Raw genomic sequence first — 13,272 nt, forward strand, 5'->3', positions numbered from 1 at the left:
TAGAGAGTTATACGGGTTAGGGACACGGGCGTGTGTGACCACACGGCCTGGCCACATGGACGTGTGACCCTTATTCATAGTAAAAATTTTCTAAGTTTTGTAAAAATTTCATAAGTGCTCGGTTTAGTCCCAAACCACTTCCAAACATGTTTTGGGCCTCGTAGGCTCATATTAGGGACTTTGTAATTAATTAAAAATGGTTTTAATTTGGATGCAAATTTTTCACTCAATTTGTATAATTGTTTGTGATGAAAGTTCGGTAATGCCTCGAGCCTTGTTTCAGCGTTGAATACGGTTAAGGGGTGTTACATATATAACCATGAGTGTTGGCGTATTTTGGTATGTTTGGTGATGTATATATATGCGTATATGGCTTTAGTTATGTGTTTGATGATGGATATGTAATGCTTATTGATAATTGGCAATTAGGGATATTAAATGGTTGAGTTTTGAGAGTAGTATATTTGTGATTTTAAGCAAGATGATGCTTAAATGAATATAGTCTTATTGATGATTTGAGATTATGAGTTTTGGTAAGAAATTGAATGGCATTTTGAGGTATTTGTGTGCCTTGTAATTTTTTATGTTGAAATGGTATGAATTATGCTTGGTTGAAGTTGGTTGGATGCTTATTTATGTCATATTTTGTGCTATTTGGGTTTGGTGTAGTTGTATGCAAATTTGGGTGGAAAAATGGCTTGGTAAATAGCCTATCTTTGTCCACATGGGCATGTGTCTCAGCCGTGCATGACACACGGTCAAGTTACACAGTCGTGTGTCCCCTGGTGTTGATTTAAAAATCAAGTTAGTATGCTCCACGCGGCCTAGTACACGAGCGTGTGACTTGGCCGTGTAGCATAAGTTAATATACCCTACAGGATTGGCACAGCCTAGCACACAGCCTGGCACATGGACGTGTGAGGCCATTCCAAAAGGGCACACGGGATGGTCACACGGGCGTGTGGTTAGCCATGTGACCTAAGTCAAGTAGTTACATGAGGTTGAACACGAGCTGGGACATGGCCTTGTGATCCCATATCGAATGTCCACACAGCCTGTGATGTAACATCTTGATTTTAGGCCTAGTCAGAATAGTGGTTTCGGGACCACAAATCCAAGGTTGTATAATTATTTTAATATTATTTTTAATGGTTATAACATGTGAACATGTACGTGTGAAAAGTTTATGAGCTAATTTTATTGTTTAATAGCTCAATTTGTGAAAAATGTCCAAATCGCGTAAAATGCAAAAGTTGTATTCCTTTAGCTAAAAGTGTTAAATAGGTATAGAACTGAAAATTTGCGGTCGTTAATGAGTAATTAAGGCATTACATGTGTGTATGGCTGTACATGAAATGAAATAAATGAAGAGTCAAAAAGGGGTCAAAGTTGGTATGGTTTGGTATTTAATGACAAAAGAGAATATTAATAAAATAAAACTGGCCAATTCTCTTCTCCATTTCCTTTCTCTGCTGAAATATTGAAGGAGAAACCTCCATGGAAGCTTAAAATTTTCAGCAACTTACAACTCTTACTAGTAAGTCATTTTGATGGTAATTTTTGTTGATTTTTGTGTTTTTGGAACCCTCATAGCTTAATCTAGCTAATGAGGGGACTACTTTGCAAAATGGTTGAAAGTCTAGAGTTTTTCCATGAGAGTGTTCATGTTGTTTCCTGAATTTTTATGGAAGAAAATGAATCTTGGTTGTTAAATAAACAACTTTTGTGAAAGGATTTTCATGAAATCACCTAATATGGACCATTTTTAAAGTTTGTTAAATGATGGGAATTGTGTGAACGAATTGAAATTTTGAGTTGCTACAAGAGTAATAAAGGTTGGGCTAGGCTTGGTTAATGAGGAAATTTGACAAAAATCATTTTACGAGCCTAGGGGCAAAATTATAATTTTTGTGAAAGCCTAAGGGCAAAATGGTCATTTGTGAAAGTATGAATTGTGGAATGCTTAATTTAATGTGATGATTAAATGAGTAAATTTTATTATTTTAGATTAAGAAAATCAAGATTCGAGCTTAAATCAAGAAAGTACGTAGTTTAGGACAAAAAGGGAAAAATTAGTCGTTTTTGCATTCAAGGTAAGTCCTTGTGACTAAATAATCATATTATCCATGTCATTGTTAATATACTTGAAATCTATCTTGCTATGATTGTATTGAATTATATGTTGATGATCTTGAGTATGAGAAAGTGATGCCAAATGTTAATAACATTTATGTGATGATTGGATACAATGGAAATTTGATGGAATATGATATTCCATTGAAACGAGTAAGATGTGTGTAAATATTACAACTTTATCGTTATTATGCATTTAATGATTGATTTTGCATAAAATGTTTCAATGTGGCTTTGAGTAATGTATGATGAAATTAATATCGGAAACTCTCGGTTGAACCGTAGGAATAGATCGAATATTCATGCCATGATGCTAGGGAGATATGAGAGCTAGTGTAATACCATGTATAGGACATGGCATCGGCCTCGAGATATGAGTGCTAATGTAAGACCATGTCTGGGACATGGCATTGGCCTCGAGATATGAGAGCTACTGTAAGACCATGTCTAAGACATGGCATCGGCACCGATAGATGAGAGCCAGTGTAAGACCATGTCTGGGACATGGCATCGGCCTCGATATACGACAGTCAGTGTAAGACCATGTCTGGAACATGGCATAGACTTTGATGTGTGAGCCAGTGTAAGACTATGTCCAGGACATGGCATCGGTACCTTACCCTATGCTTGAGGCTTATTGAATATCCTGTAGTATTCCAAATGGTTCAACAGGAAATTTACAGTTTATGTCAAAATAAGAGAGGTTATGACCATGATGTGAGTGATACCGGTACTTACATGAAATTCATGAAATGCGTTCTCAACGTATGTTGTATGATTAGTAAGGAATGAAAATGAGTAAGCTATGTTTATGATCATGTTGAAAGGGTACAGGTACTTACTAAAACTTCATGAGTGATGAGCTCGATATATATTGGAATTTTGGTAAGAATGTAAATGAGTAATTCATACCTGTGAGAATGACTTTGTGACGACCTTCTAAATATTAGGTCGATACCTATGGTGTATAATTATGTGGTAAATTTGATGAATGATTATGTGTGAGGCTTTTAGGTCGAATTAAATTGGGACATGATATGTTTATCCTTTCACCTTGTGGCCTAATGAATATGGAAAGAGAAATTTATTGGCATGAAAGTCTATTTAAAGATAATTATGAAAGGGTAAAATTAGCATTGAAATAGTTTTGGAAAGCAGCAGCAGTTTGACTTTGAAAATCCACCAAAAATTGTGGAAATCGAATTAGAGGCTGAACAAAATATGAAATTAAATCTTATTGAGTCTAGTTTCATATAGAAGAAACGGTGTAAGTAAAAGAAGTTCTTATTATGAGATATTTGAATTGTTGTGAGACAAAGTTAGAATGATTTCGAAATCCCATGTTCCGATTTGGGAAAATCATTAAAATTGTAAAAAGAATAATTATGGGTTATAATTTATATGCTTAGAATCCTTAATAAGTCTATTTTGAAAAGAAACAAAAAGGAACATCATCTGAATCCCATATGAGGAGATAATTAATTTCAGTGAAGAGGGGTCAGAGCTGTCAGACAGTGAAATAGGGGTGATTTTAAAGAATAAACTGTACTTATTGGCTAGACCAAAAATTCTAAAAATTTTATGGTAAGAAGATATGTGAGTTAGTAGATCTTAATTTTGAATACCGTAGCTCCAGATATAAATAATTTAGTGACTGCAACTTGAGAAAATAGCTTGACTTGAACATAAGCAAAAGCGCAAATATTGTGGTATTACCTTGAGAAGCAAGTTGATAAATTGCTTATTAATTTCATACGGTCTTATTAAGCTATAAAGCTTACTCCCTTCCTTTCCTTTTCTTTAGTGTTGACAGGTTAGCTTGGGGTTGGAGGTCGTCGGAAGCAACACCACACTATCAAACCATCACCTTTGGAATATTGCTATATATATATGCTAAGCGTCTTCAAGTGAGTGGCATGTATAGGGACTTAGTTTTTTTTATGATATGTGTTAACATGACCAGCCAAATGTATTGGCCTATCTTGAGTTATTTGTATATGGCCATGAAGGGTGGCTCATATTGATTATGGTTTGTGAACCTATGTATCTATGCTATGTTCTAATGCTTGTGATGTGATTATGCTTGTTGGCCATGTATGGTTGGTGTTATAAAATATGTGCATGATGAATGTTTTATGACCAATCTAAATGGTCATGGCCATGAATTAAATGTGTAATATGGAAATAAATATGTGAAGGATTAAGGGTAACTTAAAGGCTTGGAAAATAGCCTAAGTGTTGGCCACATGGGCTGAGACACGGCTGCGTGTCTCAACTGTGTGGAGGACACGGCCTTAGCACACGGGCTTGTGGCTTGGCCGTGTGGTCCAAATTATTCACTGAAGTCATAGTCAGAGAGTTACATGGCCTGAGGACACGGACGTATTGAAGGCACACGGGTGTGTCCCTGTGTCCATATGGGCGTGTGACCTTGTGTCATGGAAAATTTTTCTAAGTTTTCCCAAAACATTCTAAGGTTCTCGGTTTAGTCTCTAACTATTTTCAATGCATGTTTAAGGCTTCATAGGCCCGTGTATGGGACATTATGCATGTGTATGAAAAGTTTTGATATGAATGAAATTTTGTAGCCCAGCTTTTGCATGTTTGTGAACTATTAAGTCTGGTAATGCCTTGTACCCTGTTCCAGTGTCGGACACAGGCAAGGGGCGTTACATGTGACACGGGCATATGTCTCCCTTATAGTTTAAAAATTTTTCTAAGTTTTCCAAAAATTTCCTGAGTTATCAATTTAGTCCCGGACCACCCTGAATGTATGTTTTGGGTCTTGTAGTCTCGTATTAGAGACATTATGAATGAATGTGAATGTTTTATATTTGAAATGGAAGAATGTATGAGAAATATATGTTTAATTGTGTAATAAGTTTGGTAATACTCCGTAACCCTATTCCGGCATTGAATATGGGTGAGGAGTGTTACATGAATCTAAAATTATGTGTTAATAGAAGACTAAATAATAATACAAATTCTTTTTCACAGAATAATTTAGTGACAAATGTACTTTTTACTTTTAGAAATATAAAGAAATGTAAAAATAAATATATCAGGTTAATACAATAATATCTATAATTATTGACAAAATAATATCTATATTTAACATATTCAAAAATAAAAACTAAAATATGTGTCACTATACTATCTCTATTAATTTTTACACTTTAATATCTATATATATAAAATAATATCTGTTACTATATATGTAAGTTAGTCTTTATTTTTTATTGGATTTTTTTACAATGATAATATTTGTATAAGAGTTTATAATATTTTATTTTGTTAGAGTTTAATGTTGTACAAAGTTTTGTCTTTAATTTTTAAATATGAAGTATAGCCTTTAATCTTACGTTTTTAGTTAAAAGAGTAAATAATTTCATATTGTCTAGGAACAAACTGTAAATAGATTATGACTATATATAGACTCACAGCCACATCACTTATGAAAATAAAGGAAATAGAATTTTGAGTCTATATAAAGGTCTATTTTATAAATTTTATTTTCACAATAATATATGACACTAGAAAAAGAAAAAATATATTAGTGTTGCCACTTTTATACTGTCAATTTTTTTTTAAAATGTGGTGCAACCATATGAAGATGTAGTACCAAAAAATTATTGATGCTGCTACTTTAGAAGCTATAACCAAATTTTTTTTATACTAGTAACACCAATTACATTGACACCATAAAAAAAAGTTAATTTTTTAAGCAACCGGTCCAATTATAGGGTGATGTGAGAAGGTGGTGACCCTAACCTCATTAGCACTACTCATTTTCACTGTTAATTTTTATAAATAAAAAAAGGGATTTAAAAAAAAAGCCTCTTTTCTTAAATATATTATAAAATATAATAAAACGGCCGGTCGAAGACAAGATTTGAAAGGGCTATGATCAGTAAGACCGTGATTAGATGGTAAGAGGTGACAAGATTTACCACATAAATATAGAGGTGAAAACAAAAAAAAAACTGCAAAATTTCAAGATGGAAGCTGGAAGAGCAATAAAAGACATCACGACGAGGCTAAATCAATGCCGACAAGCTGCACGTTCATGTCCGTGTTTGCCTGGGCTCATAATTGTGCAAAAGCAGGGCATGAAGTGAAAAAAGCCAAGCAAATTATCAACGAACACCACATTGCCATGCATTAGCGTAGGATTTTGGAATCTTTACCGTACAGAACGCTTTTCGGGTCAATTCAGCATTACCAATAACCCACCATTTTTACTATTTAGATCTCATTCCCAAGGCACAAGAAGGCAACCAAACCATTTTCCTCTGCTACTTTTTCGTACGCTTTAACATTAATGCATTTATTTTTGATTTTAGGATTTTAATTTATTTATTTATATTTAATTGAAGACTTGAATAATTTCTAGTAAATTTGATTTTGCAATATTTTAAAATAAAATACCAGAAGCACAATAATTTTTCTTACATGATTTTCATGCGATTTTAAATTAATTGTGTGAGTATTTTTTTATTTTGAAAATATCATTTAATTCAATTTAAATTAAAGGTTGATATATATGGAAGTATCTGAACTTAATAACTTAATATTTTTTTAAGTAGGTGATTAATGCCATTAAAATTTTAATATAAACAAATCAAATGATGTTATGTATATTAAAAGAAAATTTATTTAATTTATTCTCCTTTTCACCTTTTAATTTTTATTAATTAAAAAATTACTTGATTAATTAATTTTTATATCATCAGCATCATCGTTTCTTCTTCTCCCAACACCATCATTATTCACCATTATGGTGGTCAAACTATATTCATGCCATCAGCGCTCAATTACTGACCCAATACCGTTCACATATCACTCGAGACCCTTTGATGACCTTCGAAAATCTTCAAGTATGGAAACCAGAGAAAAACTTCTCTTTTGAAACTTGATGGAATTAAACACATTGGAGTAATGGATATTTATTGGCACTTTTAATTAATAAAAATTGCACCAAAATTAGAGAAAGGGAAAACGAATATCAAAATCAGAGCTAGTAGGGGAAAAGGAGACCATTTTTGGAGGTAAACCCGAGAGATCTAACTCCAAAAGTCTAAAAATAATTCCATTAATTTTTTATTCTTTCCCATCTAACAGGAAAATACCAAATAGGTTTTCCATTATTAATTTTGAAGACCCAATGATAATTTAACCTTAAATGTTAATATATTTGGTCAATTTGACATTTCTTCTTTTTTGACCTAAATTAGGCTATTAACCTTTTAAAAAAGTCAAACAACTTTTTTTAAATAAAAAATGTTGACTAAAATATTAATTTTTTAACAAGACATGGAAACTTACATGGCAGTCCACGTGTACTTCATGCTAACATGACACTTGTTGAAAAGTTAAATTAACAACAGAGAATAGATGGAGATGATGGCAGTAGTTCACCCTAGATTGAGGCGACGAGTCATTGTTCTTTGTGGATAAGAAGGGAGCTTGATGGGTAAGCTCAGATGGGTTGGTGAAAAATGTTCTATGAGTTCCTGTGTGTGTACTTTCTCCCTCTCTTAGTGTTGTGGTTGGCTTATTTATGGGAGACAAAAGAGCCTACGTGTCCTAGGTGTAACATCCCGAATTAGGGTCTAGTCGAAACAGTGGTTTTGAGACCACAAATTTGAATAACATCTCGAATTAGGGTCTAGTCAGAACAGTGGTTTTAAGACCACAAATTCGAAGTAGAAATAATTATTTTATGATTATTTGATGATCCATGATATGAATGAATGTTTGTGTGAAATTTTCATGAAGAAATTTTATACCTAAAGTGTCCAATTTGAAGTTAAGGACTAAATTGAATAAGTTGCAAAACTTAAGTTCTAGAAGTTTTATGCATGAAATTTCTATGGATTATTAATTAGAGGTCCTTAAATAGTAATTTGACCAAGTCCTAAAATTTTGGAAAAAAATGGGCATGAATAGGAAAAATTTGAAAGAAAAGTCGTAAGGGCATTTTGGTCATTTGGTTAATAAAAGAATAAAAAAGGAAAAATCAAGCAAAATTTGCTCATCTTTTCCATGCCATAGCCGAAATTTCCATGCTCACCATAGCTAGGGTTTCTTCAACTTTCAAGCTCAATAGTAAGTGCATCCTAGCCCCATTTTTAATGTTCTTTATTTTTTTGAAGTTGTCATCAACCGATCTAGCTATTTCTACCATTATTTTGAGCTAGGGTTCATGTTAAAAAACTTACCCATGTGTGAAATGCATGTTTTTTGATGTTTAATGGAATATGAAAGTTTGATGTGTGTTTAACATCTTTTACTAAGTGATTTTTGATGAAAATGCATGAAAAGGACCTATTTGTAAAAGTAGTAAAATGGGTAGTAAATATGTGAAATAAAGAAAAATGTGGGCTGCTAGGAGTAGGAATATGAATCGACTAGGCTTGGGTAATAAAGAAAATGTATGCATTTCATTTTATGAGCCTAAAGACCAATTTGTAAATAAGTTAAAAGTTAGGGGTAAAAAGGTAATTTTACCAAAGTATGTGTTATGGGTCAATTTGAACAATGTTTGTATTAAATAAGTTAAATTTGGCATTATAGATCAAGAAAAACGTGATTCGGGTCTTGATCGGGGGAAAAATAAGGTTTTCGAAGAATAAGCTCATTTTCATCATTTTATTCCGAGGTAAGTTCATATACAAATAATGTGATGTTATGTTATATTTTTGATGCTTGAGTATTATGTGAATTCAAATTCTTTAATGCTATTATGAGTTATGCTTTGATTGCTCCATGAGTAAGTAATTGGAATTATGGATATTGAAATCGACATTACGAGCAAGCTTAACAGAGATGTGATATCGAGAAAAATCTCGTTCGAACCTTAGGAATAATTTAGGATACAATGTGACATGTCACTAGGAAATATATGAGTTATGAGCTCATGAGATATGTAATATATGTTTATGTGGTTGTGGGTGTTGATCTTGTACGTCCTACCGGTGGTTGGGTAGTCTGACATATGTTACGGATACCTGACAGCTTATATGAGAAGCCCGTGTAGCTACGTCCTGACCAAAAACTTGTGTGAGCAGGCCCGTGAGTAGCTCGAGAATGAGCTTTTATGTATTATGTAATATGAGGTAGCTTTAGCTACGTATGTGGCACTTATGTGCGAGCTTTCCATGTATCCAATAGTATTCCGAGTGTTCAACTGGTAAATTATCAAGTAACTTGATAGAACACCCAAGGGTTAAGTCAATGAGAAGAATGAGTAAGAGATCATGTTATGAGTTGATACAGGTATGTATATCGAACTCATGAGTAATGCCTTGGTATGTGATGAACTTATGACAAAGTTGTTCATGTGATGAGTAAGTTTAAGTGATTTGATGAATTATAAATTATGTTCATTATGTTAAATGTATGTTAAATACTTGTTTAGATAGCATGTTATTTGCATATGGACTTACAAAGCTTTATGCTTACTCCCTTTCATTTTTCATTTTCATTAGTGTCGCCAAGCTAGCTCGGGGATCGAAGGACGTCGAAGACTCAATCACACTATCAATTGGACATTTGAGTATGGCATGTATAGGGGACTTGGTCATTTTTTTGTGTGTTATATTGATTAGCCAAATGAGTTGGCTCATGATGGCATTATGATTCATTTTGTATAAGGCCATGAGATGTCGCTTATATTTGCTTCTCGGGTTGTAACCCTAATTATTTATGCATGCATGCAATGTGTTTATGCTTTGTGATGTGGTGGTGGTTACTTGTTGGTAATGGATGTGATAAATGGCACATATGCTTAATGAATGAATTGGGACTAAAAGGTATGTCCATGTTCATGGTATAATTGAGTAGGTTGAAAGTAGGTTTATAAGGATGAATAAATATGAAATTGGTGTGGAATGCCATATGAAGCATGATGGTTTGAGCATGTGATATGTTAATATTAAAAAGTCATGAAATAATCATGGTTGTGAGTATTTAAGTGACTAAATATGCTATGTTGCATGCCATCAAAAATGTATAAGTGAATGAGCATTTAAGGATGGCAAATGGATTAGAAATTAGCCTAGAATTTGTCTACACGAGTAGACACACGGGCATGTTTTTAGGCCGTGTATGATACACCGTCTGCCCCATAGGCTTGTGATCTGGCCGTGTGTCCCCTGTACCGTAATTAATGCAAAAAAGAATGCCCAGTAGTAAACACACGGGTAGAGACATGGTCATGTGTCTCAGCCATGTGGAGGACACGGCCTTAGGACTTGGGCGTGTGCCCAGGACGTGTGAAGGCTGCACTTAATTTTTGGAATTTAATTCACCACACAACCTAAGCACACAGGTGTGTGACTTGGCCTATGACCCTAATTGTATTGATGACGTCATAAACAAGGAGTTACACGGGCTGAGGACACATGCGTGTCCTGTAACAACCTGATTTTACCTAAATCGGAAGAGTGATTTCGAGACCATAAATCTGAGGTTGTAAAATTATTTTAATTTTATTTTTGGTGGTTATAGCATGTGAATATATATGTGTGAAAATTTCGTAAGTTAATTTTATCGTTTAGTAGCTCAATTTGATAAAAGGACTAAATCGCGTAAAATACAAAAGTGGCATGCTATAAGTTAAAAGTGTTTATTTGATATGGTTTGTTATTTATGAGATCCTTATGATGTTATTAACCCATTGATAATGTTAATGGACATTAATAGGCATTGTATCATGAATTTTGGTGGTTTTAATTAGGGTTAAATATGTAATTTGGTAATTAAGTTAGTAAAAATTAAAAAAAAATGATATTCATTTAGTCCATCTTCTTGACCGAAAATAGAGAAAAGAATAGGGTTTTGAAGGCTTAAACCATTCGACACTTGCATAGCTTGATTGAGGTATGAAATTTGTTCGGTTTTTTATGATTTTTACGTTTTTGAGATTGTTGTTTCGAATACTAGCTAGCAGATGCCTCAATTTTTGAAAGTGTTGATGATTTTGAAAGTTGCCATTGAGGAATTCATGTGTTCTTGAATGCTTGGTGATGGAAAATGAGTATTTGTTGATAGATTATCATGTTTTGTAAAGTGATTTTTAGTGATTTTTAGTTAAATGTGTGAAATATTGATAAATATGGGTTGTTATGGAGCCTATAGGTATTCGGCTAGCATGAAATTAGAAAGAAAATGTGTAATTTGTGATTTTGTGAAATAAGGACTAAATTTAAGAAATGTGAAATTATAGGGGTTAATGTGTAAAATGTACCAAATTGTGTGCTTTGGATGAAATTGAATGAATTGAGGAATAAAAGAGTTAATTTTGAATTTATATAGATCTAGAAAGAAAGAAATCAGATTTAGATCGAGGGAAATCGAAAGTTATCGAATAATAATCCGATTTGTCTATTCCGACTACGAGGTAAGTTCATATGCAAATAAACGTCTTTACATTGAATTATATATGTTTTATTATGATTGAATTGCTATGAATGTTGAACGGGTAATACGAGCAAGGATCGATAGAGTTACGATATCCGAAAGTCCCGTACGAACCTTTGGAATAGTATAAGATACAAATGTAATGACATTAGTTTTTCAAGATGTGATTACATGTAAGACCATGTCTTGGACATTGGCATTGTATTGAGATTACGTGTAAGACCATGTCTGGGACATTGGCATCGTTATTGATTTCGTGTAAGACCCTATTTGGGACAATGGATTGATATGTGATACTATGTAAGACCATATCTGGAATATGGCATTGTACGAGCTTATATGATTTCCAAGTATCCTTAATGATTTTGAACAGTTCAACGGGGCAAATTCAAGTCAAGATTGAATATGAGATTGAGTAAGTGATTCAGGTACATATGAGACTCATACGAGAACTAAAAAGAGTAAGTATTTGTAACAGCACGATTTTGGGCCTAGTCGAAACAGTGGTTTCAGAACCACAAATTCGAGGTCAATAAATTATTTTAATATTATTTTATGTATTATAGCATGATTTTATGAGTGCATGAAAATTTTGGTGAATTAATTTTAGCGTTTGTGAGCTTAATTGCGAAAAAGGACTAAATCGCATAAAGGGCAAAAGTTTTGTTTTACTACCCAAATATGTTAAATAGCTAGAGAACCGAAATTAGAGGTCTTTAAAGGGAAAATAGGCCATTTAGGGAGAGATGGCCGGCCATGGAGACAAGGATATTAAAATGGTCAAAGGTTAGGTGGCCTAATTGTAATAAAATAAAACAAAAAGAAAAAGGTTATCATCTTTTTATTTTTTCTCTTTCTTCTCCACCGATTTTTACCCTAGAAAATGGCCATGGAAGCTTGAAAATTTCAGCAACTCCTAACCCTCACAAGTAAGTGATTTTGATGACTTTTCTTAATGATTTTTACATTTTTGAAACCCTTGTAGCATGAGCTAGCTAATAGGGGTACTATTTTGCAAAATGGTTGAAAGTCTAGGGTTTTTCCATGAAAGAATTTATGTTGTTTGCTAAATTTTTATGGAAGAAAATGAGTCTTGGTTGTGTAATAAACAACTTTTGTGAAAGGATTTTCATAAAAATTCCTAACATGGACTACTTTGTAAAGTTTGTTAAATGGATGGGAATTGTGTGAAATAATTGGAATTGTGGGCTGCTTCTAGTATAAAAATAATTCAGCTAGGCTTGGGTAGTGAGGAAATTCGATAAAAATCGATTTACGAGCCTAGGGGTAAAATCGTAAAATTGTGAAAGTCTAGGGGCAAAATGGTTTTCCAAAAGTGATGTATAAAATGTATTGATTAATGTAATGATTAAATGAGTGGATTTAGTCATGCTAGATAAAGAAAATCGAGATTCAAGATTAAATCGGAAAGTACGAGGTTATGGACTAAAATGGAGTAATTGGACGAAATTTACATTCGAGGTAAGTTTGTATGATAATAATAGTGCAATGTTATGTTTGAATTATAATTCTTTACTATTATTGCATATATTGTATGATTTAATGTATATTAGGAAAGTTGATGAAATGGTGTATATGATGTGGATATATGACATGGAAGAATATTACATGAAAGGCAAGAAAATAATGATCCATGACAAGTGATATATGCAATATGTGATATATGTTTTGTAAACTCTTAAAAGCTTATTTGCT

Source organism: Gossypium hirsutum, chromosome A11, assembly GCF_007990345.1.
Source record: "Gossypium hirsutum isolate 1008001.06 chromosome A11, Gossypium_hirsutum_v2.1, whole genome shotgun sequence".
NCBI lineage: Eukaryota > Viridiplantae > Streptophyta > Magnoliopsida > Malvales > Malvaceae > Gossypium > Gossypium hirsutum.